We start from the raw sequence: 25,494 nt of genomic DNA, 5'->3' as shown, positions 1-25,494 counted from the left end.
GTTGGACTGTGAAGAAAGCTGAGCACTGAAAAATTGATGCTTTTGAACTGTGGTGTTGGAGAAGACTCTTGAGAGTCCCCTGGACTGCTGCAAGGAGATCCAACCAGTCCATCCTAAAGGAGATCAGTCCTGGGTGTTCATTGGAAGGACTAATGCTGAAGCTGAAACTCCAATACTTCGGCCACCTGATGTGAAGAGCTGACTCATTTGAAAAGACCCTGATGTTGGGAAAGATTGAGGGCAGGAGGAGAAGGGGATGACAGAGGATGAGATGGTTGAATGGCATCACCAAATCGATGGGCATGAGTTTGAGTAAACTCTGGGAGTTTGTGTTGGACAGGGAGGCCTGGCATGCTGTGATTCATGGGGTCGCAAAGAGTCGGAAATAACTGAGCGACTGAACTAAACTGAACTGAGCAACAGACAATGTAGAAATACAAAGGATTATAAGTGGCAATAAAATAAATAACCTGGAAAAATGGACAAGTCCTTAGAAAAGTTCAATCTTCCAAGACTGAACCAGGAAGAAATAGAAATTATGAACAACCCAATTTTGCAAGCACTGACATTGAAGCTGTGACCAAAAATCTCCCAAAAAACAAAGCCCAGGACCAGATGGCTTCACAGGAGAATTCTATCAAACATTTAGGGAAGAGCTAATGCCTACCTTCTAAAACTCTTTCAAAAAACTGCAGAGGGAGGAACACTTCCAAACTCATTGTACGAGGCCACACCCTGATACCAAAACCAGACAAAGACAGCACAAAAAAAGAAAACTACAAGCCAATATCACTGATGAACATAGATGCAAAATCCTCAACAAAATTTTAGCAAACAAAATTCAGCAACACATCAGAAAGCTCATACACTATGATCAAGTTCAGTTTATTCCAGGGAGGCAAGGATTCTTCAGTATACACAAATCAATCAATGTGATACACCATATTAACAAATTGAGAGATAAAAACCATATGATCATCTCAATAGATGCAGAAAAGACTTTACCCAAATTCAGCACCCATTTATGATTAAAACTCTTCAAAAAATGGTCATAGAAGGAACCTACCTCAACATAGTAAAGGCCACAAATGATAAGACTACAGCAAACCTTATTTTCAATGGTGAAAAACTGAAAGCATTCCCCCTAAGATCAGGAACAAGAAAAAGGTGTTCACTTTCACCACTATTATTCAACATAGTTCTGGACATCCTAGCTACAGCAATCAGAAAAGAAAAAGAAATAAAATCAATCCAGACTGGAGAAGAAGAAGTAAAGCTCTCACTGTTTGCAGATGACATGATACTATACATAGAAAACTGTAAAGATAGTATCAGAAAATTACTAGTGCTAATCAGTGAATTTAACAAAGCTGCAGGATACAAAATCAATACACAGAAATCATTTGCATTTCTATATACCAACAATGAAAAATCAGAAAGAGAAATTAAGGAATCAATCCCATTCACCATTGTGACAAAAATTAAATATCTAGGAATAAACTTACCTAAGGAGACAAAAGAACTGTTCAAAGAAAATTATAAGACACTGATGAAAGAAATCAAAGACAACATAAACAGATGGAGAGATATTCCATGATCCTGGGTAGGAAGAGTCAATATTGTGAAAATGACTATACTACCAAATGCAATCTACAGATTCAATGTGATCCCTATCAAGTTACCAATGGCATTTTTCACAAAAGTAGAACAAAAAATTTCACACTTCATATGGAAACATAAAAGACACCAAATAGCCTAAGCAGTCTTAAGAAAGCAGAATGGAGCTGGAGGAATCAACCTTCCTGGCTTCAGATTATACTACAAAGCTTCAGTCATCAAGTCAATATGGTACTGGCCCAAAAACAGAAATATGGAAAAATGGAACAAGATAGAAAGCCCAGAAATAAACCCATGCACCTATGGGTACCTTATTTTTGACAAAGGAGGCAAGAATATACCATATATACAATACACAAGGGGCAAAGACAGCCTCTTCAATAAATGGTGATGGGAAAACTGGACAGCTACATGTAATAGAATGAAATTAGAACACTTCCTAACACCATACAGAAAGGAAAACTCAAAATGGATTAAAGACCTAAATGTAAGACCAGAAACTATAAAACTCTTAGAGGAAAACATAGGCAGAACACTCGATGACATAAATCAAAGCAAGATCCTCTATGACCCACCTCCTAGAGTAATGGAAATAAAAACAAAAGTAAACAAGTGGGACCTGATTAAGCTTAAAAGCTTTTGCACAGCAAAGGAAACTATAAGCAAGGTGAAAACTCAGCCCTCAGAATTGGAGAAAATAATAGCAAATGAAACAATTGACAAAGGATTAATTTCCATAATATACAAGCAGCTCATACAATTCAATGCCAGAAAAACAAACAATCCAATCAAAAAGTGAGAAAAGACCTAAACAGGCATTTCTCCAAAGAAGACATACAAATGGCCAACAAACACATGAAAAGATGCTCAACATCGCTCATTATTAGAGAAATGCAAATCAAAACCACAATGAGATATCACCTCACACCGGTCAGAATGGCCCTCATCAAAAAGTCTACAAACAATAAATGCTGGAGAGGGTGTGGAGAAAAGGGAACACTCTCGAACTGTTGGCAGGAATGTAAATTGATACAGCGACTATGAAAGATGGTATGAAGATTCCTTAAAAAATCTAGGAATAAAACCACCATATGACCCAGCAATCCCACTCCTACGCATATACCCTGAGGAAACCAAAATTGAAAAAGACACATATATCCCATTGTTCAGGGCTTCCCTCATAGGTCTGTCAGTAAAGAATCAGCCTGCAATGCAGGAGACCCAAGTTTTATTCCTGAGTCAGGAAGATCCCCTGGAAAAGGAAATGGCAACCCACTCCAGTATTCTTGCCTGAAGAATCCCATAGACAGTGGAGCCTGGGAGGCTGCAGTCCATGGGGTCACAAGATCCAGACACAACTCAGTGACTAAAGGGAGAGAGAGAGAGAGATCCCATTGTTTGTTGCAGCCCTATTTACAATAGGTAGAACATGGAAGCAACCTAGATGTCCACTGCCAGATGAATGGACAAAGAAGTTGTGGTACATATACACAACAGAATATTACTCAGCCATAAAAAGGAATGCATTTGAGTCAGTTCTGATAAAGTGGGTGAACCTAGAACCTATTATACAGAGTGAAGTGAGTCAGAAAGAGGAAGATAAATATCATATTCTAATGCACATACGCAGAATCTAGAAAAATAGTACTGAAGAATTTATTTACAGGGCAGCAGTGGAGGAACAGACATAGAGAATAGACTTATGGACATGGGGAGAGGGAGGAGAGGGTGAGATGTATGGAAAGAGTAACATGGAAACTTACATTACCATGTGTAAAATAGAGAGCCAACGGGAATTTGCTGTATGGCTCAGGAAACTCAAACAGGGGCTCTGTATCAGCCTAGAGGGGTGGGGTGGGGAGCGAGATGGGAGGGAGGTTCAGAAGGGAGGGGATATATGTATACCTGTGGCTGATTCATGTTGAGGTCTGCAGAAAACAACAAAATTCTTTTAAGCAACTGTCCTTCAATAAAAAATAAATTAAAAAAAATTCTCTTTAGTTTTCCAAAGTCCTTCAACTAGGAAACGATGCTTTGGAGTGCAAATTCCTAAGACAGTTCCCTGGACTCAAGTGGAGGGTAAACCCATGATATCCAAAGCTAGAGAAGTTCCCTACCACACTTCATTTTTCCCATCTGTCCTAAAATTACTTGCACTTGGTTGTGTACCTGTCATTTTTGCAAACAGTGCCAAGTTGGGTATATGATGCTAATGCAATAACAAAACACAGGTGGTAACATCAAAGGACTGTGGTATAGTTAGAGAGACAAATGATGCGTCTGAGGTAATAATTATACACTGAAAAAAACCTTTTACATTATTCTTAGATTTTAGTGTGTAAAATACAGTTCTACCCATTTTTCTTGCAAGCATCCTCTACAATCCCCTCTCTCCTACACATCATTTAAATTTAAATATTAGTGGAAAACACCTCTAACCACCTAAGAACATTCTATGACAGAGAAAAGTAATCAATGTGCCCTCTGGAGAGATTTTTATGACTTCAAAATTACATTTAGAATTTGAGTTGCTTACTTAATAAGCTTGGAGTCTTTGTTTCATTTGGTATATTTTATTGTCTCTAAGCTACCACAGGCAGCTAAACAAGTATAGCTAAAGGTTTCAGGCTTTCTGTGTATTTTTAGTTAGATTCTTACTATAGTCCCTGTAGGAAGTACTACCATTAGCTCCCTGAAACAAAACTTAAAAAGGTCAAGTAACCACCTTTAAATGCTGCATTCAGAACTGAAACCTAGGACTTTGTCACTCTAAAGTTACAGAGCTTAGAGTACATGAGAAATGGCAAAGAACAGAGAAGAGAGAGCTTGTTGCTAAAACAAGCAGCCCTGAGATGGGATGGCTCCCATTAAAAGCCAGACAACAGAATTACAACACAATACAGCAATCTAATTTCAGGACAAATAAAATAATGACTCTGGTCCTGAAGAAAGTTTATATTCTGTGAAGTATGCTCTCTTTAATAAATCAAGGGAATGCATAATTCATTTTAGTCACATTTCTATGAGATATAAAATACAGCCCAGTGTTTAAATGAATTGTTGTTGTTCAGTCGATAAGTCATGTCTGAATTTCCAACTCCATGGACTGCAGCACTCCAGGCTCCCCTGTCCTTCACCATCTCCAGGAGTTTGCTCAGATTCATGTCCATTGAGTCTCTCTAACCATTTCATCCTCTGCTGCCCCTTTCTACTCTTGCCTTCAATCTTTCCCAGCATCAGGATCTTTTCTAATGAATCGACTCTGCAGCAGGTGGCCAAAGTATTGGGCCTTCACCTTCAGTATCAGTCCTTCCAATGAATATTAAGGGTTGATTTCCTTTAGGATTGACTGGTTTGATCTCCTTGCAGTTCAAGGGACTCTCAAGAGTCTTCTCCAGCACTGCAATTTAAAAGCATCAATTCTTTGGCACCCGGCCTTCTTTACAGTCCTGCTCTCACATCCATACATGACTACTAGGAAAACCTGAGCTTTGACTATACAGACCTTTCTCAGCGAAGTGATGTCTCTTCTTTTTAATATGCTGGGGGGTTTGTCATAGCTTTTCTTCCAAGGAACAAGCATTCTTTTAATTTCATGGCTGCAGTCACCATCTGCAGTGATTTTGTTTAAATGGATAAGCTTTACTTATTTGAGGATGCAGTTGGTCCTAGGCAAAATGATAAAATGGGAAAACTTGTCTATAAGTTAAAGCCTCTGTTTCTTCTCCAGAGTCCATGGTCCACTCTATCACAATTGGTTTCTTAAAAAAAAAAAAAAAAAAAAAAGATGCTATTGGTCACTCCACAGTTCTCTGTGGTTCTATCAATTTCTTTTCCCTAGAACATTCACATTTTCAATCTTAGCATCAGGAATGAAATAAAAAATCTTCCTTGTTAAAAAATTTCAGCCAGCAGATAATGTTAAATTGGAGTGTGCATATTTGGAGAACAGTAAGAGGCATTAACAGAGTTCCTAAAGTCACAGTACATAAGCACCTGAGCAACTTAGGGGAAAATGCAGTCTGTGTAACAATTTGACTTATGAAAAATGCATTTTTCTTAAAGCTGTCTCCTCAGTAAGAGCTTTGTGTTTGCAATATTCCCAAAGTCTCTCTGGTATATAGACAACTAAAACACCTGAGACTAAACCACGAAAGACAATCCAAATCTTTTGCCCCATGAACCACTTATTGTTCTGTTTCAAGGTACATCTCAGTGACTGAACTCTGAAAAAGGACTCTATTCTCACTGGCAAGGACACCATTTGGTTCGTTTCCCATAACTAGGCTGTTTTGCAGAGTCCTAATTCCTCATTTTATTTACTTTTTCTTTCTCTTCCTCTGAGATACCAATCCAAGTAGCATTCATAATTTAGGAAACTTTCCCCTAAGAGCCCTGAGGTTTCCTACATAACTGGTAATGGTTGTGTTCACAAAGCTGAAACTCTAACATCATTGATTTTCATGGCATTATTTCTTAATGAACCCTGTTAGAATGTAAGTGACTAAAAAGTACATAAGGTACCTCCGTTTGAGCTTTAAAATAGGAAAGATCACAGAGAGGCCTTTTATCTCTGCCTCGGCTCCAGTGAACTGTAGCTCAGTAAATAACAGCTCAGTTCTTAATTCAGAAGGACCTCATGATTAAAAAGAAAAGTCCCGTTAACAATCACACCAATTCATTTAGATGAAACATTCTGTTAAGCAGAAAATGTTCTGAATACTTTGTGAAAAATATATCTTAGTGGTACATAAAGGGGCCCTTTTACCCACTGGTGCAGCTCAATAGGTTAATGAAAAGTCTTTCTTAAGAGATAATGTTAGGGCTATCTGAGAGCTAAATATATTTGGAGTTTAGAAACAGGCGATGAAATCTTCAACATTCTGTCAGGTTGTTAAAATCATCTAAGGCTAGTTGTGGACAAAGTCTATGACTACTTGACGAGCTCATGGTGACATGCATGAAATTTGTTGATGATCTCAGTTCAGTACTTGCACTAGCTAATGACATAATTGTTACCATGTGTAATATTTTACTCTCATAGAGTACTAAAATTAGTTTTAAAGTGCCCTTGCCTAATCAATACTTAAATATCATTTAACAATATTCAACCGTCGTGTATTATGAAACTAATACATTGTTGATACTGTGGTACAGAGTGAAGGAGATTTACCGATTAAAAACACATTTTTCTTGACCCGCATAAATTTAAGATCTAGTAAGAAGTTAGACTAAAACTGAGTATCATAATTGTATGCAAGAGCTATAAAGAAAACAATAGAGGTGACATCTGTACTGGTTATGGAAAGATGAGTTGAAGTATCTCAGAGAACATAGAGAAAGATATTCTGATGGAACAAACAGATCCGGAGCTGTGAAACAGCATAATGTGTCCAGGAAAACTGATACCTAGGAAAAATGCCTACAACATAGTAGATGTTCAATAAATGTCTCTGGAATGAATGAATAAAAGGCAAAAATGAAAAATTACATTTGACTGGAAATATAAACCGCATATATGAATAAAAGGAAAAGAAAAAGTTCAATAAAAGGAAATGAATTTGGGGAAACAAAAATGTAGGCAAGTACCAGTGGTCACTTTCCAAGGATCGTTTTTTTCTTAACAGTACTGTAATATTTATTTTACTGAAATGAAGTTTAGATATAGAGACATTTTTTCCAACTATTTGTTTCTGTATTTAAAAAATCTCAGACTTAATGGCTTAAAACGTCAAAAGCATGTATTTGCTCACAACTGCGCTACTTGGCTGTGGTTTGGGAGGTAATAGTTGATCTTGGCTCCACTTAGCTGAGGCAGCTTAAAGACTGGGGCCTATAGGTAACTGAAGACTTACCTGTCCATACATCTCACAGTTGATCTCGCTATCAGCTGAGACCTTCACCAGGAATGTCAACTGAAGTATGTACATACAACCCTTCCCTTAACTTGAGCTGCCTAATAATGTGGTGGCTGCGTTCCAGGGGTGAGTATCCCAAGAGAGATGCAGGTAGAAGCTGTGTAATTTTTAGATCTAGCCTTGAAAGCTACATAGTATCATATCTGCAATACTCTTTTGCTCAAAGCATATACAACCCCTTCCAAGTTGAAAGGGATAGAAAATAGACTCCTTGTCTTGACATTGGTGTGACAAGGATTGTAAGAGCATGCAAGAACAGAAATATTGCTGTGAACATTTTTAGAAAATGCAATCTACCACAATTTTTTCCCTCATCCCCATAATAAATAATAAAAATGACATCTACAAAATAGGAATCTAACAATCTTTTTAATGGATCAACAGTGGAGACCACAAAACTCATCATTTGGCTAGCTCAAGACATCAATTATAATTGCCAATTTACCAATGTGATATTTTAAGCTTCATTAGAGCAGGAAATGAGTGTTTTACTTAATCATTATATTTCCAACACCTGGTGGAAACATGGCTTTTTTTAAAAATAAATGTCTCATTAACATTTGCCAACTAAATGAATATGTAAGTATATAAACTTAATATTAAAAATCACTACTTCTTATATAATTATCTCCCATAGTCTTTTCACATGTAAATATTTTAGAATCTTAATGCCAATTTTTATGTCAATATATTTTTTAGTGTGATCCACTCATATACAGTGATAGTTCAAAGTTCTTGAGGATTATAATCTTGCCAAGGTGGGTGTATGGTCAGGCCTCCCAGGATGGCTGTTCTCGTGATTTGTCCATCCCCTGCCAGTCCAGTGCCTGCTTCACCTACACCCTACTCACAGGACTGACCTTCTATGTACTAGCCCCAGGCCCCAGCTAATGATTGTCCTAACCTTTGGTGGTGGTTCAGTCACTAAGACATGTCCGACTCTTGCGACCCCATGGACTGTAGCTTACCAGGCTCCTCAATCCATGGGATTTCCCAGGGAAGAATATTGGAGTGTGTTGCCATTTTTGTCTCCAGGGGATCTTCCTGACCCAGGGATCAAACCCCCATCTCCTGCATTGCAGGTGGTCTCCTGAAGCCCATTCTAACCTTTAGATCAGAACATTTCCACCTGGAGGGCTTATCAAAGAGGCAGTGGTGGGCTTGGCCCTCTGTTGGTTTCCCTGGTAACTGATGAGCTAACCCGATGTCAATTTCCCCTATAAGAGGCCCTCCCCCTCCCCCCCAGGAGTAAAAACTGAAGCCAGCTCTTGCCAGTCGCCCAGGGCATGCTGTGGGTGTTACTCCAGGACCTTGCTTCTGTCACTGACAGCTGGCTGTTTCTTCAGTCTTGAATCTGGGGTGAGTGCAGCCCAGCAGAGAGGGAGGGGTGTCAATAGCAAATAGTCAATAGTTTTCTTATTTCTTAATAACAGGAATTCTGAAATCAGAGCATATTTTAAAAATACTTTATTTGTTTATTTATTTGGCTGTGCCAGGTCTTAGCTGTGGCCCACGAGATATTTGATCTTCACTGTGGCTGAGCGATCTTCCGTCAGCGCATGTGGGATCTAGTTCCCTGGCCAGGGATGGAACCTGGGCCCCCTGCACTGGGAGCTCGGAGTCTTAGCCAGCGAAGTCCCAGAGCAAGTTTTTAAAAATCAGATAGATTACCAAAGTTTGAACTACTCTTTTTTTTTTTTTCAAGTGATTGCTTCTTTTTATTTTTTTTTTATTTTTTTTTATTATTATTATTTTTTTTTTCCAGTGGGTTTGTCATACATTGATATGAATCAGCCATGGATTTACATGTATTCCCAATCCCGATCCCCCCTCCCACCTCCCTCTCCACCCGATTCCTCTGGGTCTTCCCAGTGCACCAGGCCGGAGCACTTGTCTCATGCATCCCACCTGGGCTGGTGATCTGTTTCACCATAGATAGTATACATGCTGTTCTTTTGAAATATCCCACCCTCACATTCTCCCACAGAGTTCAAAAGTCTGTTCTGTATTTCTGTGTCTCTTTTTCTGTTTTGCATATAGGGTTATCGTTATCACCTTTCTAAATTCCATATATATGTGTTAGTATGCTGTAATGTTCTTTATCTGACAATGATCTTTATCTTTATATGAACTACTCTTTAAAAAAAATTACATACCTTCTTCCGGTGACTAAAATACACCCTGAAGTCAATTCAGTCACTGTGAAGACAATATTCAAATCCCTTTGAAACATTTCATATATTTGCAATTTACCTTAAATATATGTAAGATAAGTGAGTAAGTGAAGTTGCTCAGTCGTGTCCGACTCTTTGCAACCCCATGGACTGTAGCCCACCAGGCTCCTCCATCCATGGGATTCTCCAGGCAAGAATACTGGAGTGGGTTGCCATTTCCTTCTCCATATGTAAGATAGAAGACTAAAAAAAAAAAGCCTCAGTCTATTAGTCTGAGCATTCCTGTCACAGTCGCCGCACGAATGCCTAATTTATGTTGACTGGTCCCCTATCCTCAGTGGAAGCATGGAACCCAATTTCTAATATAGGGAAAAAATGTTTCTGTTTTGTTATTCGTAAGATACCTCATACTTTGATCTCTTCACATGTTACATTGCATGGTTTAGGGGATTTATGTGTCTGGACTACTTTTATTACAAGATTATTGAATGATTTACTTTGAAGTGCCAGACGAAGTTTCATTTGCTAATCAATGAATGTTTAATCTAGTTTCCTAAACTGTTACCAAGGAGGCTTGTCAGTTTCAATTCCCTTCAATAATATTTCTAGCTAACAAGGATGAAATTACATTGTAGGGAAAAGTGAAGGAGCGTGTGATAAGGTTTAAGGATGCTTTCCATTTTGAATATGGAAGAGAATGTTGTCGGGTGAATTTCCTGTAGCCCCTAAGCTCTCTCTACGCCTATTGTCTCGAGTGACATGAATGTTGGCCATACATACACATGAGTTAGTCTGAAAATGACAGTGATAAAATATGACTTTTTAATCTATTTGTTAAACTTCTGGTAAATTCTTATGCTTATAGCACTTAACACAAGTGTAGTGTGGAGAATGTGAGCAAGGAGACCCTGCTCTGGCTTTGTCATAAGAAGTTTTGAACCGACCTCTGTGTCTTATTCCTGGCTTTAGAGGAAACACTTTTGGCCTTTTTAAAAGAATGATTTATTTACTGGCTGTGGTGGGTCTTTCTTGCTGCACACAGGCATTCTCTAGTTGGGGCAAGTGGGGGCTACTCCTTGCTGTGGTGCATGGGCTTCTCAATGCAGGGGCTTCTCTTGTTGCAGAGAACGGTTCTAGGCACGCAGACTTCAGCAGTTGCAGCACACAGGCTTAGTTGCTCCACGGCATGTGGGATCTTCCCCAAAAAGACATTGAACCAGTGTCCCTGCATAGCAAGGCAGATTCTTAACCATGGACCACCAGGGAAGCCCTCAGTTTTTCACCTTTGAGTATGTCAGATGTGGAATTATCATATATGGCTTTTATTAAGTTGAGGTAGGTTCCTCTATGTGCACTTTCTGGAAATCTTTTATCATAAATGGATTTTGAATGTTATCAAAAGCTTTCTCTGTACCTATTGAGATGATCGTATGGTTTTTAGGCTTCAATTTGTTAATGTGGTGTATCACATTGATTGACTTGTGGATACTGAAAAATTCTTGTGTACTTGGGATAAATCCAGCTTGATCATAGTATATGATTCTTTTAATATATTGTTGTATTTGGTTGGCTAGTATTTTGTTGAGCATTTTTGCATAAAAGAAACCCTCCTATACCATTCATTAATGGGAATGTGAAACCACACAGCCACTTTGGAGGACAGTATGTAGGTTCCTTTAAAAAACTAAAAACTGAACCACCGTGTGATCGTGCAATCCCACTCCTGGACAACTGTCTGGGGAGAACATAATGCAAAAAGATACATGCTCCCCAGGTTTGCATAGCAGCACTATTGACAACAGTCAGACCATGGAAACAAGCTAAATACCCATCAACAGAGAAATGAATAAAGAAGTGATCCGCACATACAATGGGATGGTACTCAGTCATGAAAAAAAAATGAAATAAAGTGATTTGCAGCAACGTGGATGGACCTAGAGATTGTCATACTGAGTTAAGGAAGTCAGACAGAGAAAGAGAATTATCGTATCATTTATATGTGAAATCCTTAAAAAGTGGTATAAATGAACTTATTTACAGAACAGAAATAAAGTCACAGATGTAAAAACAAACTAATGGTTACTAGGGGTGAAGGGGGGATAAATGGGGAGATTGGGATTAACATATTAATATTTGTTGTTGTTGTTCAGTCACTAAGTAATGTTGAACCATTTGTGACCTGTGGACTGCAGCACACCATCTCCCAGAGTGTGCTCAAACACAAGTCCCTTGAGTCAATGATGCCACACTACTATACAGAAAATAAATAACTAATGAGGACCTACTGAATAGCACAGGGAACTACTCAATACTCTGCAATCTAAATTGTATATGCATCACAAAAATCCAGTTTTAGAACACTCCCATTACCCCTTATTTTTTGCTGGGTAATTAATTGCTGGTCTGATATCTGTATCCACAGATTTTATTTTTTATACATTTTTTATAACTGGAATCAGCATGTAGTATTTAGCATCTGGCTTCTTTTGCTTAACATATTTCTGAGATTCATTCATGCTGTGACATTTGACAGAACTTCATTCCTTTTTATTGTTAAATAATATCCCTTTGTAAAAATATACCACATTTTTAATCCATTCACCATTTGGATATTGGAATGCTTCAAGTTTTGGACTATTTTGAATAATGCTATATAACATTTATATGCAAGACTTTGCGTGAATATATTTTTTTCGTTTATCTTAAGTAGATTCTTAAGAGTAGAATACCTGAACTGTACAATAAGTTTATGTTTAACTTTCCCATATTATGCCTTAACTTTCCCACATTACACCAAATTGTTTTCCAAAGTGAGAGTAGCATTTTACATTCTCATCAGCAGTTTTTCATTTTCTCCACATCCTTGTCAACCCTTATTATCTGTTTCTTTGATTATAGTTATTTCTGTGAGTATGAAATAGTATTTCATTATGGTTTTAATTTACAATTTACTAATGATCAGTGATATTGAGCATCTTTTCATGTGCTTGTGAACTTTTGTACATGAATAGAATAATAAAGCAGAATAATTTGCAAAGAGACAAGTGAGGTGACATTACTGTTACTATTTTAAAAGGAGTCAGTAATGATCTCTCCACTAGAAAGAAAGCGTTTGGAGAGAAACCTGAAAGGAGTGGGGAAAAGCATTCCAGGTAGAGGAAACAAGTGCATTTAGTGAGAGCAGTTTTCATACAGTCTAAGTAAACCGGGAGGACACTGGAGATGAAGCAAAGTGGTAGAGTGGTGATAGAAGACAGGCAACAGATGGGCTGGCGGGAGTGCAGGTCTTATAGGGGGTTAAAATTTCAGTCGTTCTGTCATGTCTGACTCTTTGTGACCCCATGGACAGCAGCACGCCACACTTCCCTGTCCATCACCAACTCCCAGAGCTTGCTCAAACTCATGTCCATTGAGTCGGTGATGCCATTCAAACATCTCATCCTCTGTCGTCCCCTTCTCCTCCTGCCCCCAATCCTTCCCAACATCAGGGTCTTTTCAAATGAGTCAGCTCTGCACATCAGGTGGCCAAAGTATTGGAGTTTCAGCTTCAACATCATTCCTTCCAATGAATATTCAGGACTGATTTCTTTAGGATGGACTGGTTTGATCTTCTTGCATTCCAAGGAACTCTCAAGAGTCTTCTCCAACACCACAGTTCAAAGGCATCAATTCTTCGGTACTCAGCTTCCTTTAAGGTCCAACTCTCACATCTATACATGACTAATGGAAAAACCATAGCTTTGACTAGACGGACCTTGTTGGCAAAATAATGTCTCTGCTTTTTATATGCTGTCTAGGTTGGTCATGGCTTTTCTTCCAAGGAGCAACTCTCTTTTAATTTCCTGCCTGCAGTCACCATCTGCAGTGATTTTGGAGCCCAATAAAATAAAAGTCTGTCACTGTTTCCATTGTTTCTCCATCTATTTGCATGAAGTGATAGGACCAGCAGCCATGATCTTCGTTTTTTGAATGTTGAGCTTAAGCCAACTTTTTCACTCTCCTCTTTCACCTTCATCAAAAGGTTCTTTAGTTCCTCTTTGCTTTCTGCCATAAGGGTGGTGTCATCTGCATATCTATTATAAGTAGGTTGATTATACTTAAAAACCAAAGAGCCTTATAGAAAAAAAGTTCATATTTGTGGTTACCAAAGGTGGAGAATGTGGGGTCGAGAAAGGGGAAATTGGATGAAGGTGGTCAAAAGGTACAAACTCCCAGTTATAAATAAGTACTAGTGATATAACATACAACATGATAAATATAATTAATGCTGCTGTATGCTATACATGAATATTATCAATACAGTAAATTTGTGAGCTCTGATCACAAAGAAAATGTTTTTCTATTTCTTTAATTTTGTATCATATGGGATAGTGGGTGTTCACTAAGCTTTATTGTGGTAGTCATTTCATTATGTATGCAAGTCATATCATTATGCTATACACTTTAAACATATTCAGTGTTATATGTCAATTATAGCTTAATAAAACTGGAAGGGGAGAAAAGAAGAAAAAAGTTATTATAAGAATTGACCTTTGGTGGACAGATTTATACTCATTTGACCTTAAGAAACTTATGTAAAAAAAATTCCAAATGATTAGGAGTTAATGGAGAAGATTATTCATATCTGCAGATTAATGTAGTCACTCTCTTGAGGAACTGGGAAGACAGTATACAGATGATAAACAATAAAAACAGTTGAACTCAGCTATCTAATCATTGCTGGATACTCAACTTTGTGTGTGAGAAATTTGCTAGTCATTCTAGGATATACAAGCACAGTCTTAGCTCTTAAGAGAGCAAAATGGTCCTGTGTCCTGTCTGGTTGATAGAGAAAATGCCACGGCTTCATCTGTAAAAGGACACAACTGCTGTCCAGTCTCAAAGTGATTTTTTTGCCATTATGATTGGTAAAAAGAGATATTTCATTATTATTTTCATTTGCATTTTCCTATTAGTAAGTCTGAGAATCTTTTTATGTGTTTATTGCTTATTTGAATTTGTTCTTTGGTCATTTGTGTGTTTTAACCAATCCCTTGCCTATTTTTATGGTTGGTCATCTTCATGCTATCAAATGTAAGAGCTGATTACATGGAATAAGTATTAATGCTATATCTTTTATGTGCCCTGAAATTTTCTTAACAATCAAGCACATACTTGATCAGACTTAAATATGTACTTCTCTTTGGATTCTGGATATGTTATTTTAAGAGTCTTCAGTCTCATAGGATATAGAAATATTCTATTAATACTAGCAATTTTCCTAAGATTATGATGACTTTTCCATATTTAACTTACAATAATTTTATTTATTCATCCATTTATTTATTTAACTTCATGTGCCAGTGTATGTATGTGAGTATAATCTTAGGAGAGAGATCCAATTCTCTTTTCTTTCAGGAGGATAGACAATTTTAACAGCATTATTTGTAAAAACAAACAAACAAACAAAAAAGATCATCATTTTACAGTGAACAGATACACTATCTTTACCTTACACATACATACACATACATATGCACACATATTCACAAACATACTCTGTAACCTATTATTTTATTTCCCATTTTACTAACTTACTTACACATTCTAAGCCAATATTATATTCTTGAATTTTTTTTCAAGAGAATTGTAGATAACTTTAATCCAACTCCAAAAAATATATATTAGACCTTCTACTAACATTTCTCATAATTCATGTTTTAACTTGAGAAGCACTGTTACATTTTTGCTATTGTGTTATGAAGAAATATGGTAAATCTTTCCTTAGTCTGTATTTTGATTAGTCTCTTTCAGAAATATTTTGTGGATCTTTTGATATAGGTCTTATACTGGTCTTGTTAAAATTATTTCTCATTATTTTATAGTTTTTGTTGCCATTTTGAATAAATTAACTTCATTTTCATTTATAGCTGGTTATATAAAATATAAAGAAGAATCTATTAATGTTTGCTTATTTATGATGTACACAGCCACTTTGAAAGCTTTCCATTAAGAGGACCAGCAGGCTTAGCTTTCTTAGCTTTATTTTATCAAAAATATGGATAATTTTACTCTTCCTTTCCATCATTAGTACGGATTATTTACTGCTGCTTTCTTATTGCACTTGCTAGGATGTATGTTTAAAGTAAATAATAATAGTCTAAGTGGGCTTCTCATTGTTTACAAGTAAAAACTATTTATCCTATCCTAAGACAGGACATCCTAAGAAAGTTTCTTTTGTTTATTTTACTGGCCTTAAGAAAGGATTATTGCTTGCATACTCAGCATAGGAATTTTTCCTAACTTTTTATTTTATATTGGAGTATATACTGGAGTATATACTTGTTAGAAGGCCAATGTAGGTTGGAGCTGGGGAGAGGATTACAAACACATAATCAAAATCTTTCTTTTTCAAACCCCTGTGTTAACTCAGAAATAAAGCAGAAATAATACTTCTTAAATGCAGGTGATTTATTGTTCCAGTGTATAAACCAGTCTTCTATAAATCTTTTTTTTTTTAATGGGCTCTCCTGGTGGCTCAGTGGTAAACAATCCACTTGCAATGCACAAGATAAGATTTAGATCCCTGGGTTGGGAAGATCACGTGGAGAAGGAAATAGTAACGCGTTCTAGTGTTCTTGCTTGGAAAATCCCACGGATAGAGGAGCCTGGCAGGCTACAGTCCATGGGGTTGCAAAAGAGTTGGATGCGACTTAGCAACTAAACAACAGACTGACAGTGTTGTGTTAGTTTCAGGTAACCTTGCGTTAGTTCTCTAAGTCTGTGAGTCTGTTTCTGTTTTGTAAATAACTTTGTTTGTATCTTTCTTTTTAACTGCACATATAAGCAATATGATATGATATTTCTCTGACTATTTCACTCAGCATGACAATCTCTAGGTTCATCCGTATTGCTGCAAATGGCATTATTTCATTCTTTCTGCTGCTTATTTTAGCATATTTTTGGTTTGTCTAAATTCTCAAGATTAAGATTAAGTTCCCAGATTTTTTATCTTTCTTCCTTTGAAGAAACATTTAAAATGTTGGTTTTTCAATGAAAATAGCTCTAGTTGTGTCCCATGGGTTTTGCTATAAAGAGTTTTTCTTTTATAACTTTCTAAACAGTTTATAAGTTCACTTTGAATTACTCTTTCCTTTAAGGGTTATCTAAGAAAATGTTTCTTAATTTCGAAGTACTGATTTTTCAGAACTTCTAGATTATAAGATTAACTACCAGAGAATGTGATCTATAAAATCTCTACTTTAAAATGTCTTCATTTATTCTTTGTCAACAAGCATAATATTAATTTTAAAAATATTCCATGGATGTAAGAAAAATTTGTCTCCTACTTGTGAGATGCAAAGTTCTCTCTTTTTTCTCTCTCTTTTCTCCCTACACACACACACACACGCATACTCTCAAGAGTGTTTATATTATTCAGTTTCTTCCTATCTTAACTGCTTTTTGCTTACCTGGTTTGGCATAATCTATAAAGGTGAACCCAAATATCCTAATTTAATCTTTTAATCAAATACTCCTGTCTTTTAATAAATTGTTTTCATATAATTGGCTGCTGCATTGCTTGGAAAATACAAGTTTATTACTGTTCTTTTCCATAAAAAATTACACTTCATTATTTCACAAGGTTCTTTTTAGCCTATTCAACCTAAAATTCCTAACTTGTCTAACACCAGTTTTGCTTCTCCTGCCTTTCTTTGGTTCTAATTTGTCTGGTACACCTTCACCCATTCCGAGTTTTCCTTTGAAAACACATATAAACATGTTCGTATTATTTTAATTGCATAATTTTTTTTCCATTTTTGTGAATTTTCTGAACCATAGCCTATTTTTTTCTTGTTTGATCAAATTACTGTTAATTATCCTGTTCCTGTGTTGTTTGGTTCCCTCAGCACCCCCGTTCTTTCTACATATTTATACTTATCTCCTGTCAATACAACCCCTTCTTACCTCTCAACCTATAAGTCATGTTAGAAATCTAATATCTATTAGTCTACATTATTCTTCATGCTTGTATAATCATACAGCAACCAACCAAGTTTATTTGCATACACAAACAGAATCATCTAGATCTTCCATTGTTTGTTTTATAAAAATGTGATCACATTATATATAATTCTCTACAAATTTTTCATGAATGCCTCATAGAAATTTGACTTCTGGGTTAAATTATATAGCTTGTATTAATTTTCTTTAAAGCTGCATAAACTTCCAAAGCATAGATGCAGCATAATTTATTCAATAATTTCTCTACCATTATACATTTTCTCTTTTATATTTTTCATACTTGTTTTTTACTTCTTTGATCAAATTACCTTTATCTTTTTCCTCTCATCAGTTTTGAGCTTCTACTAAAGTTTTGCATCTTATAATGGTTACCCATCCCTTTCCAGGGGCACTCTCTTTAATGCATTCCCCTCACTTTGCTTTCAGTCCCACGTGATGCTAATCCCACAACTGATGGAAAACATACTGTGTCTGGTCCTCTGAGCAGTGGATGTATCAGCTTGAGGTTTTTTGACCACCTATTGAGATTGAAAGAGAAAATCCCCCTACTCCCATGAATTATAATGGTTAATGGCTTTCTAATAAAAGTGATAGAATTTTCCAAATTCTTCAGCACTGTGGGAGCTACTTAGGGACCAGTAAGTTCTTACAGCAAATATAGATGGGCAGGTTCTAGCTTTTTTCTTCGTACTCCATAGATCTCCATGGGCCAGCCTCTTTTCAGGAAGCATGGAGCTCTAGTTGGTACAAAAAGAGATCTTCTCTGTATTATCTAGGCAGGTCTGGATAAGAACTAAGTCCTATGTATGTGCTTCCTCCCAGATCTCCGCAAAGGCAAGACCCTGTTATCCCTCTGCAGGCTTTGTTTTCTTTGGAAGCTGCTCCACTCAGAGTGAGTAATTCTAAGGGGAAGGAGAGAGCAGCCGAAATAGAGATGTAGATAGACACCTACGTCTCTCAAACATTAACTATTATTTATATGACTTACCTCTAATGTTATCCCTCTGTGAATCTTTTTTGTTCAGGGACAGGAAATCTTTGGGATGTTCTCTCTCACCTCTGAATCAGAAAACATGTCCATCTGAAAAGTCAGTTTTTGGATTCTGGTTAACAATAATGGCCATAATTTACTGACTGTTTACTGCCTGTAAGCACTGTGCTAAGTATTTCGTATGGATTTCATATGTACAACTTCATGCTGAATACCCATGTGCTTGATAAAGGGCCAAGCCCCTCCATCTCCCTAGTTCCCTCACCTAAGGGGCTGTATATCTCATTGCTGGGGTCTTTCTGTGAACAGGCGGAGTATTGAGTCCCATAATTAGAAATGGCCACTAGAAAAACACATTGGATATCTCCTCCATTTTGTTTAATCAAAAAACAAATCAAAATAGGTACTCTAAGGTACAAAGAATCTGGTGCTTTCAATGGCTGGTTGTCAACACTAGTTTCATAGGTAGTGTTAGTAATTGGTTCCAAATGCAGGGAAATCTTTAGCTGTTCATGATTTTCTTATTTCCACCTGAAATTCACTAACCACTTAAAGCTCCTGATTTACTTTTGCAGCAGTTTTCATTGCCTTTGATACAGATGAAATAAAATAAAACCCCTCCTTATTTGGTCATATTGGATAGAATTTGCCAATGAACAAAGTAATACATTGGATCAGAATTTTTATCATCAGTATGATTGATATACAATTGGTAGTGATTTGAGATTAATTTTTCTCTTGATGTAAACAACATAAAGTAAAATGGCTACTCTCCCAATACAGATAAATATTATTTTACAGAAGAATATCCTTGTGCTTCAAATAGTGAACTATATGACCAAGATCCAAAGTATCTTTTCATATCTGTAGCTTATATCTTAAAACTCCATACAAAGTAGAGTATGATAATTCTCAGGACTTCCATAGTGTTCAGAGTTAAGATTCTGCCCTGGGCCCAGCAGGGCCCCTGCCCTTGGCCAGCCTTGCCCAGACCTTCCTGGCCTCCAGGGGTACTGCCCCACGAAGGGGCAGGCTGCGGGGAGTGTGTCAGGCATGCCGGGGCGCCTCCCCGGGGTCAGCCCCGCTAGGGCCTTTCCACTGGGCCTAGGCCTCACTGAGGCCTACTTGGAGGGGAGGTGCTGGCCGGGGCTGTCTCCACACTGAAAAGGCCTAGAGGGCGGAGGGCTGTGCCAGAGGGAAGGGGAGAACAAGGGGCTGGATGCCCAAGCCCTCGCTCGCCCAGCAGCCTCAGGGCAGCAGGGAGAGCAAGAGGCCCGCTGTGCCCCTAGGCCAGCTCTGCCCCTTCCCACACAGGCGGTGCTGCTGGGGTTGCCAAGGAGCTGCCTGACAGACTCTGGCTCCCCCGAGCTCTCTGAAGGTGCAGGGGACAGGAACTGACGTGTGCATGTGGTTCTGCCTTGGCCTGGGAGTGTGGACCCCCTAGCGGCCCCCAGGCTCAGGGGCAAGGGCCCTGAGAGAGGACCACCCCGAAGCGCTTTTCTCCCAGGCCTGGGAGCAGAGTGCGCGGGATGCGGGGAAAGCGGGCCTCCCTCGGGGAGGGAAGCGGCAGCCAGCCGGGGAGAGTGCTTGCAAAGTGGCCTCTGGAAGCAGCCTGGGAGGTCTTCCAGCGGGAGAGGGCCGGTTCTGCTCAGAGGCCCCACAGGCCAGAGGCAGGGCCCAGCAGGGCCCCTGCCCTTGGCCAGAAAACAAACAAACAAAAAAGACTCTGCCCTTTCACTGAAAGAGGCACAAGTTTGATCCTTGGTCAGAGAACTAAGATCCCACATATCATGAGATGAGACCAGAAAAAAAAAAAAAGAAGAAGAATACAGTATTTCCCAACTATAGGAGTTGCAGAAATGGCTCATGAGTCACTGAGCTTGCCATATATATGAACCTTGCTTACTCTCCTAAAGGGATGTTTACTTTAAAATTTTTAAAGCTGAGCTTATTTTATTTTTTTAATATTGTCTAAAGTAAGTAACGGGGCTTCCCTGATAGGTCAGTGGTAAAGAATCTGACTGCAATGCAGGAGACTCCAGTTTCTATTCCCGGGTCAGGAAAATCTGCTGGAGAAGGCATAGGCTACTGCCTCCAGTATTCTTGGGCTTCCCCAGTGGCTCAGCTGGTAAAGAATCTGCCTGCAATGCAGATCTGGGTTCAATCCCTGAGTTGGGAAGATCACCTGGAGAAGGGAGAGGCTACCCACTCCAGTATTCTGGCCTGGAGAAGAATTCCATGCACTACAGTCTGTGAGGTAAGAGAGAGTCAGACATAACTGAGCAACTTTCACTTTCAAAGTAAGTAACACTTTTTGTGGTGATCAAATACCAAATGAGGGTTGAAACTCACTGGATGTAGAATCCCAGGATGTTAACTATGAACAGGGAAGAGTAAGGGAATCCCAAGACAGGTCAGTTACATGTCCTCTGACCCTCAATGTACAAGCAGAACTGCCTTTTCTGTCACTCTGTGACATTTTTCATTCATTTGGCAATTCATTTAATTAATATTTACCCTCGAGATGATCACATAAAGTGAAGAAAGTCAGACCATGGCAAATATCATAAGGTATCACTTATATGAGTAACCTAAAAATATGACACAGCAGAAAAATAAATAAATAAATAAATAAAAATATGACACAGGTGAACTTATTCACAAAACAGAAATAGACCCAAAGACATGGAAAACAAACTTATAGTTACCTAACATATATACACTCTATGTATATAAAACAGATAAACAAGGACTTACTGTATATAGCACAAGGCACTATACTCAATATCTTGTAATAACCTATGATGGAAAAGAATCTAAGAAAAGATTTTGGGTATGTATATATAGCCATATATATCTCAATCACTTTCTGTCCACCTGAAACTAACACAACATGGTAAGTTAGTTCCGTTCAGTTCAGTTGCTCAGTCGTATCTTGACTCGTTGCGACCCCATGAATCGCAGCACGTCAGGCCTCCCTGTCCATCACCAACTCCCGGAGCTTACTCAAACCCATGCCCATCGAGTCGGTGATGCCATCCAGCCGTCTCATCCACTGTTGTCCCCTTCTCCTCCTGCCCCCAATCCCTCCCAGCATCAGGGTCTTTTCCAATGAGTCAACTCTTCGCATGAGGTAGCCAAAGTACTGGAGTTTCAGCTTCAGCATCAGTCCTTCCAATGAACACCCAGGACTTATCTCCTTCAGGATGGACTGGTTGGACCTCCTTGCAGTCCAAGGGACTCTTAAGAGTCTTCTCCAACATCACAGTTCAAAAGCATCAATTTTTTAGCACTCAGCTTTCTTCACAGTCCAACTCTCACATCCATACATGACCACTGGAAAAACCATAGCCTTGATCAGATGGACCTTTGTTGGCAAAGTAATGTCTCTGCTATTTAATATGCTATCTAGATTGGTCATAACTTGCCTTCCAAGGAGTAAGCGTCTTTTAATTTCATGGCTACAGTCACCATCTGCAGTGATTTTGGAGCCCAAAAAAATAAAGTCTGACACTGTTTCCACTGTCCCCCCATCTATTTCCCATGAGGTGATGGGACCAGATGCCATGATCTTAGTTTTCTGAATGTTAAGCTTTAAACCAACTTTTTCACTCTCCTCTCTCACCTTCATCAAGAGGCTTTTTAGTTCCTCTTCACTTTCTGCCATAAGCGTGGTGTCATCTGCATATCTGAGGTTATTGATATTTCTCCCGGCAATCTTGATTCCAGCTTGTGCTTCTTCCAGACCAGTGTTTCTCATGATGTACTCTGCATAGAAGTTAAATAAACAGGGTGACAATATACAGCCTTGATGTACTCCTTTTCCTATTTGGAACCAGTCTGCTGTTCCATGTCCAGTTCTAACTGTTGCTTCCTGACCTGCATACAGGTTTCTCAAGGGGCAGGTCAGGTGGTCTGGTATTCCCATCTCCTTCAGAATTTTCCACATTTTATTGTGATCCACATCCGATCACAGCTAAAGCTGAAGGCTTTAGCATAGTCAATAAAGCAGAAATACATGTTTTCCTGAAAATCTCTTGCTTTTTCGATGATCCAGCGGATATTGGCAATTTGATCTCTGGTTCCTCTGCCTTTTCTAAAACCAGTTTGAACATCTGGGAGTTCACGGTTCACGTATTGTTGAAGCCTGGCTTGGAGAATTTTGAGCATTCCTTTACTAGCGTGCAAGATGGGTCCAATTGTGCAGTAGTTTGAGCATTCTTTGGGACTGTCTTTCTTTGGGATTGCAATGAAAACTGACCTTTTCCAGTCCTGTGGCCTCTGCTGAGTTTTCCAAATTTGCTGGCATATTGAGTGCAGCACTTTCACAGCATCATCTTTCTGGATTTGAAATAGCTCAACTGGAATTCCATCACCTCCACTAGCTTTATTCGTAGTGATGCTTTCTAAGGCCCACTTGACTTTACATTCCAGGATTTCTGGCTCTAGGTGAGTGATCACACCACCATGATTATCTGGGTCGTGAAGTTCTTTTTTGTACAGTTCTTCTGTGTATTCTTGCCACCTCTTCTTAATATCTTCTGCTTCTGTTAGGTCCATATCATTTCTGTCCTTTATTGAACCCATCTTTGCCTGAAATGTTCCCTTGGTACCTCTTAATTTTCTTGTTAACTGTACTTCAATTTTTAAAAATGGAAAAAAAATAGATATTTATGGAAGGTCCACTATGGACCAGACACTGGGCTAGACACCATGGTGAAACTACACAGTTCCCATCCTGTTACTGAATAAGGGAATAATATTTATTTTTTCACCATTTATCCCACCCATACCAGAATGTAAGTATGAGGGTGAATGCATCCCAGAACTCAGAAAAGTACCTGGCAATAAGGGAATAGTAAGTAAACAGCTAAGGATAAATTAGTGCAATAAGTGTTACGCTACTCTTACTAGAGCAGGATTCAGGCTTATTTTTTCTTTTCTGCAAAGGGGCAGATACTAAATGAATTAGGATTTGGAGACCATATAGTCTCTGTTGCCTCCTGTAATTATAACTCAAAAGAGCCATAAACACAGCAAATGGATGTGATTTTATTCCAATGACTTTTATTTTAAAATAAAATGAGTTGCAAGCTGGTTTGGTCTGGGGAGAGCTATAGTTTGGGCAACCCTGTGTTAGAAATATACATGAGTCTATGCATACAGGCTCACTTGTCCATAGAGGGTTTGCAGAGACAGTAGAAAAAGTTTAAGCCAGGATTGCTCAAGTAATACTGGGCCTGTGTGTCAGTCTCCTGCAAGGCTTGTTAAAACACAAATTACTGGGTCCCACCTCAGAGTGCCCTAGTCCATTGTCCGGGTGGAACTTGAGCTTTTGCATTTCTAACAAGATCAGGTTATACTGATGCTTCTAGGGACCACATCTTGAGAATTCTTGTCTAAACTGAGACATGATAGCTCTGTAAGGGGAGGGAGAGGGAGAAAGTATAGGGAATGTAGAGAATATAGATGGTACATTCAGAGGGCCAAAGGCAAGAAAGAACAAAATATATTTACCTGCAAGGACTTCACTACGACTAGAACATGAGTGGGGAAGGGTAACCGAAGAGCAGTGGGAGATAAGGCTGGAGAATTAGGCTTCTTTCTAGGGGCACATGTATCCGGTGTTGTTCGTAGCTGTCACAGACAACTCATGAAAACTAAATTTCTTGTCAAGTGTCCATTTTACCTCACCTTTGAATAAGTAATATTTTTTTAAATAACAAAGCTATCATAGTTGAAAAATTATATTTGGCTGAATCTTTTTAAAGTTCAAGTAAACTATAGTGATTTGGGGAAAAGTGAAAGTGTATGCATCTGTATTTTGCATACCTGACATCAAATAATTGAGTTTATTATGCAAATTTGCAATGGATTAGACTAAGAGCTGCAAGAACCCTGTGCCTCTTGTTTTCTTCAGATGCTCATCAATGTTTAATTTTCTAGTTTATACATTTTCTATTTGTTTTTCTTTTCCTTTCTCCATAACCAGGCTCTGCAGTGCTCTACAAGGGCAGAGACATTGTCTCTGGTTTACTGGTGTATCTCTAGGATTTAGCCCAATGCTGGCACATGACAGGTGTTTAGAAAAAGACTCTGAATAGAAGGATGAATGAATTAAGTGATTCCAAGATGTTACCAACTCAATTAAAAATTTTTAAAGTATTTTCAGTTAGATGTGTTATAAGAAAATATTAGAAAAACTTTAAGGTCTTTCATGTTAAGTACATAGTAATGGTAACTCAAAGGTGAAATAAATAGCACAAATAAGAAAAAAATTTGACCTACAAAAGGGAGATTTTATTTCTTATATTTTAGCAGAGAAATTTTGATTTCTAAAGCCACTAATTCACATTTGGATTTTTCCATGATATAATTCATAACTTGTTTTATGAACATTTGTCTGTGTCCATCTTGGAGAAAACAGAAAGTGTGCAAAGGACAAAAAAAAATAAGGTCAACGTGATATATGAAGAAACAAAATAAACAGCATAAGGAAATATCAACATTTCTTTAACAATCAATCACTAATAATATGTCAGCAAGCATGAGGTCATCTTTAACTGACAATTCAATGGAAATACATCATTTAAGTAAGGAAGGCAGTCTTACTAAATTCAATATACCTATCAACAACTGCTTGACTGTTTCACAAAACAGAAAGACAGCTGCATAAAATAAATGCATAAAAAAGCTATAGCATACAAGTTAAAATACTAGTCTTTCAAAGCAGCTTTGGACTGAATCTTCAATCAGATTTAACAAACTGAATTTTTAATAAGTGATCATA

General features: G+C 38.1%; 1 long non-coding RNA gene across 1 annotated transcript; it reads right to left on the bottom strand.

Moving 5' to 3' along the window:
- Positions 1–5,671: 5,671 nt before the first annotated feature.
- LOC122431349 lies at positions 5,672–20,263 on the bottom strand. The gene is made up of 3 exons (XR_006266487.1): positions 20,104–20,263; positions 10,970–10,979; positions 5,672–5,682 (listed from the first exon to the last, which is right to left on the bottom strand). It is a non-coding gene; the product is annotated as an uncharacterized LOC122431349 (long non-coding RNA).
- Between the last annotated feature and the right edge of the window lie 5,231 nt (positions 20,264–25,494).

Source organism: Cervus canadensis, chromosome 29 (assembly GCF_019320065.1).
Source record: "Cervus canadensis isolate Bull #8, Minnesota chromosome 29, ASM1932006v1, whole genome shotgun sequence".
NCBI classification, from domain to species: domain Eukaryota; kingdom Metazoa; phylum Chordata; class Mammalia; order Artiodactyla; family Cervidae; genus Cervus; species Cervus canadensis.
The sequence above is the reverse complement of the archived record's forward strand: the minus strand, read 5'-3'. Positions and strand labels throughout refer to the sequence as shown.